Raw genomic sequence first — 5779 nt, forward strand, 5'->3', positions numbered from 1 at the left:
GAATACTGGTAGATTTTTGTCAGGCTCATATTCATATTTCTAATTAAAAATTGAAAAGAATTTTCACCTGATATTTTGCAATTTTTGTATAAAACACAATAGCTTTTTATAGAGATGCCTTTAATAAATATCAGGTTTATATGTAATAAATATTATTATATTTCATCTAAGAAAATGCCATAATAAAGCCCATTATTATATATAATTAATACATACTAATTTACCTAAAATGAAAGAAGAAAAGTATTTCTCCAAATGTTCCTACGTAAGAAGTTGTTCCCGGAGTTTCAACTTTGTGCTCTTTCTACTGCCCCACATTTATTCATGTCACTGTCTATGGAGAAAAGATTTGAAGAATGGCTGAGAATGAAGCATACTTGAACTTCTTAATTTAAATTAAGTTTAAATGCAGTAAGTATACAATTGTATAAATACAAACACTTAAGTTTTATTTTATAACAAATGTTAACATCACTATGCTTTAATAGTAGACTTTAAATATATTTATATGTTTAAATTATAATTTTATTTATAATATAATATGATATAATATAATACAATTGTTTCTCCCTTTCTTTTTCTTTCTTGAACCCCTTTAAAATTATCCCATGTAACACACTATCTCGTTCTTGCTCTTTTTCAAATGTTTGGCCTTTTTATCTTTAATTATTTCTCTCTCTCTCTCTCTCTCTCTCTCTCTCTGTGTGTGTGTGTGTGTGTGTGTGTGTGTGTGTGTGTTTATGTGTTTATTTTATGTGTTACGGCTTATATATGTTTTCAGTGCTGACCAGTTGGTATTGGATTACTGGTTGTTGCTTTCTTCCCTATGGAAAAATACTTTCTTCTGTTATTAGTATTCATAGTTGCCTGTAGTTTTTTCTAGTTTTGAGTCTTTGTGAAAATTCCCTCTTCTATATTAACATGTATGCTGGTGTTTCCTGCTACATGATAATCATATAAGGTTTTTCAAAAGATAAACTTAAACAAACCAAGATAATTTAAGTAAATTTAGGAAATATTTCCATAGTGTTTAGAGCAAAGGATCACATACTATATCACATTACAGTATTGCTAAATTTTATGGCTGTATAAACACACTGATTATTTATAATGCAAAGACCTTCATCAGTATTTTATCCAACAGAGGAAATCATTACCATGTAATTCTTATGTGAGGTTTGGTATTGATTGACATGGAAGACATCCAACAGAAATGCCAGGTTCTGTTTAATTTCAATTCATTAAAATAATTTCATACTTTTAGCTTTAGTGCCAGGATATACTTGGGAAAACATGTGTAGAAAAAATAGTATAGTTCTAATAAAGCCAGGTTCTGTGAAAATAATGAACACAGCCAAATGTGTGTATCTCATTCATGCTAATCTTTCTGATTGATGTTTATATGCAGTTTGCAGTAACAACTAGTATGATTCTCATTCAAGAAATAACAGATTTGCAGCAGACATTTAAAGCTTTTCTGAATTGATTTTGGATAGTGAAGCATACAGATGTGAGGAGAACCCCATAATTTTACTCATCTTTCTCAACTTTTGGTAATATTAACCTTATCAATATCATGCATTTTTATAGTAATGGTTTGTATTTTTGTTTGGTGAAGAATTAGAATGAGGTCCCTTCACTGCAGACAGGTGTGGGTTCTCAGTGTTTTCACATATCCAACAGGTTTAATTTTCTGTGTAATTACTTATAAATATCATTCCTTTAAAATCAAGAATTATAATCCTGACACAAGAAAAAAAAGTTAGCATGTATTTTTAAAAGGCTCTCATAAAGGCAGTATTGTGATAATCCATATAAACTTGTTCAAAATTATGAGAAGGCAAATCACTTTTCTATATTATGAAAGTCAAGTAGTTGCAAATACTACATAGAAACCAATTTGTTATCAAGGGTCACAGGATATGTTATATAATTATTTTGTTCATCTGTTTCCCCCTTATTATGTTTCCTTTGAAGTATTTTACAGGATTCATTACCTCTTTTATTAAAAAACACCTTTAGTTTTGTTGTTGATATTTAAATATAACATTAGAAGAATAACTTTTCTACCAACATCATAACTTATAAAGAATACAGTCTGATTAAGATAAATTTTAAGCTATTTTTACCCTTTTGTTATGATTAAAGCATATAAAATGTCCCTATGAAATTAAGAATTTCATGCATTTGTATGAATAAGAATTTCAAAAAGTATACAAATAAAAGTGTATGAACATATATGTGTTTGTGTTTGTGTGTAGATGTGTGTATATGTGTGTGTGAGCATGTGTACATGTGTGTATGCTCATGTTTGGTCTGCTAATATAATAATATGTACATATGTCTTTTAAGTAGTTTGGGTGTTGAGAAGTACAACTTCTTAAAAGTTTGATAGCATTACTAAATTTACTATAATTGCTGTGGGACTAAGCTACAGGATCATACAATAGGTAAAGATGATTGACTCATAAAAAATTCTCTTTCAGTGTGTGTGTGTGTGTGTGTGTGTGTGTGTGTGTGTGTGTGTGTGTCATTCCATTTTAACAGTAAACTCACAAGTTTCAATGGTCTAGCCAAGGAAATATAGGTTCTTTTTATTTCACTTTTAATTAATAATATCCCCTCTCATATTACACACCACACAGCACAAATAAATGTATCTATATGCATGTATATGATTCACATCTAAAGAGGGTGTTACATAGTTGAACAGATTCCAGAATTGGCCTGAAGGAAAGTCTGTACTGATAGCATAACAGGTATTTCCAGGAGGAAGCATCTATTAGAGTTGCTATGAACAAAGGGAGTAGAGGGAAGCCATAAAGTTAAATTGCAAGGGGAAATGCCAAACTCAGTCCTTTTGAGAAAAGAACAGATGATTCCCTGTCTCAATTGGTGAACAAGTAGCTGGGAAGTCAAGTACCTAATGTTGGCATCAAAGGACCAAGTCAAGCTGAAGCCATAACGAGGACAGGGAAAGTACCCCAGGAATCTCAACAATATGGTAGTCAAGACAAGGACTTGTTAACACTAGTGTAATTAGATGTAAAAGCAAAATTTTACTCAAGTGTCAGATGAGGAATAGAAAATTTTAAAACAATATATTTGTAATATATCGGTGCACACTGACTTTAATAGAATGAAATAACAAAATAAATGATAACCAATGGTGCAGCCTTTTTTGTTGTGGTTTGTTTTTGGTTTTTTTGTTTTTTGTTTTTTGTTTTTTTGAGACAGGGTTTCTCTGTATAGTTCTGGCTGTTCTGAAACTCACTCTGTCAACCAGGCTGGCCTTGACCTCAGAAATCTGCCTGCCTCTGCCTCCCAAGTGCTGGGATTAAAGATGTGTGCCACCAGCACCCGGCCATGGTACAGCCCTTTGATTTTCTCTCTTTTAACTGTTCACTGATCTGGCAAAGGAAATTGCCTCAGTGTGAATAAATAAGAATTAGCTCATTAACTGTGCTTAATTAACACAAATGAAGAGGATGAACTTAATGCTAAGTGTAGTATTTTAAGCTTTCTATTTTATAAGCAATGCTGCATATTTGTGAGTTATTAAATTATATACTTGGTGAACAATAATTGAGTATGGCAGACTAGTCATAGCCACTGCTAAGTGCAGAACACCCAAGTGTGTCCTTTAGTTCAACAGAGAAAAATTTAAAATGTTAATTATGTAATTTGTATGATATGTAATGATGGATATATTGATAACCATAGAATTTATAGCCAGCTGGTAACATGGTTTGACTTGATGAAAACACATGGAAAATAAAGAACAGCAATTCAGAATATTATATCAATGTCCACCACTGTACATATTTAGAGTAAATGCTTCAGGAATAGTACTGGTATCATTTACTAATTTGAGGGCTTGTATTTGTGTCTGGGATACATATTATTATATACAATCATAATTGCAAAGGTAATGATTGGAGAGAGATGATGGTATTTTGTTATAATTTTATTTGCTAATCTTTTCAGTCCTTTGATCTTATTTTTTCATTAAACATATGTAAGCATGTTCATACATTTTACTACATATTTCAACTGGAAATATCCGAATGGCAACTGCTTTCTTGGCAATAGTCTTAAGTAGGTCTGTATTACATTAGATAAACCATGAATTCAGTAAAATTGAATTGTGTATATATTTATAGAAATATTTTCACACAAGGAGGGAACAAAAATATATGCAAGTGTTGAAGAAATAGGAATGTACATGAACAGAAAGTTGTAAGTGATGAAGTTTGTTCTTTTTTTTTTTTTTTTTTTTTTTTTTTTTTTTTTAACAATTGGATTCCAAAGAAGCAACAATTATTGTAAAAAAGTTAGAGATAGATTTTGCTGCACGTGTTGCCTTCTATACTCCATTTCATGCAAGGCCTAAATGATCCATTATTTCATTAGACTGATGACAGGATTGCAGATTTTAAAAGAAAGGAACATTTAAGGGTGCCAATGAAAGGAGCACTGGGGAAAACTGGATGCGTGTTGACAATTTAGGAGGATGGTGACCTGAGATGGCAATCAAGGAAAATTGTGAAGGGAAAAGAAGATACACTCTATAAGAGAAAAGGTATGTGTGACTAAGAGATCAGATTTCCTGGCTTCAGATTTGAGAAATGTTTTAATTTTTGTTTCCAGAATAAATGAATTCATTATCTAAGAAACATTTTATGATAAATACAAACATTTTAACTGACTACTGTTCTTTTTCCACATATTAAGATGTAGATAACTTTCAGAAACAACTCACTTAGAAACCATGTTTTACCAGCTCCATGGACATCCTTTAATAGGCAAATATATAAAATTAACCATCACAAATCCATGTCTTAATCAAATGTAGGCATTTCACTAAATATACTTAATTTTCAAATAAGGAGAACATTAAAACCATAAATTCTCTCTATATTGAAAAACTGCCTGATTATAATAAAAAGTGGACTACTTTTCCTGGTGAATATGTGAGGTATCTCATAAATGACTTCTTTGCATTTGCTAGCTAATAACTTCATATACGATAATAAAAAGGGTCATGACTTGAGTATTAATATGAGTCAAGATAATTTAATGGCATCTGTGTTTAAAAGAAGAGAAAGATAATGAAATTGGTTAGAAAAGAGTGGACACCCATGGGATTAACAGCCAGTTTTTATAAGTAAGTGAATCTCTAACATGTCCTCTCCCCATGAACACAAATCTAAATACTATAACTAAGTGGTTAGCCCCTTAACATACAGGATTTAACATGGTGAAAATATTTACCCCTACTGTTGTGCATGTATGATGGCTAAGCTCATGAAAAGCATTATAAAAACTGAAGCGACTATAATTCCCTATGTAGAATATAAATCTGAGAGAGCTCATGTTTAGGAGTCTATTATTGGGCTGCAGATGTCAGATAACTTCTCTAAAACTTTCCACTAAATATGTAAGTACCATGGGGAAGGGAAATCATCACTGCTTAGTTAATGTGTTGTAAATGTCATCATTAACTCATCCGTGCCCAAATAAGAAATTCCTATTTCAATCATCTTCATCTGAGGCAGCTTAATAAAATGGTAGAGTGTAAATTGAAAGCCTGAAGTACATACCTTTTGAAATGTCAAAACTGTTGGAGCATCTTCTGGGTATATGCCCAGGAGTGGTATAGCTGGGTCCTCTGGTAGTACTATATCCAATTTCCGGATGAACCGCTAAAATGATTTCCAGAGTGGTTGTACCAGCTTGCAGACCCACCAGCAATGAAGGAGTGTTCCTCTTTCTCCAC

General features: G+C 31.8%; 1 protein-coding gene across 2 annotated transcripts in view; it reads left to right on the plus strand.

Moving 5' to 3' along the window:
- Grid2 (glutamate ionotropic receptor delta type subunit 2) overlaps positions 1-5779 on the plus strand; it is a 1405618-nt gene that overhangs the window by 273296 nt on the left and 1126543 nt on the right. The window lies entirely within an intron of this gene.

Source organism: Mastomys coucha, unplaced genomic scaffold (genome assembly GCF_008632895.1).
Source record: "Mastomys coucha isolate ucsf_1 unplaced genomic scaffold, UCSF_Mcou_1 pScaffold20, whole genome shotgun sequence".
NCBI lineage: Eukaryota > Metazoa > Chordata > Mammalia > Rodentia > Muridae > Mastomys > Mastomys coucha.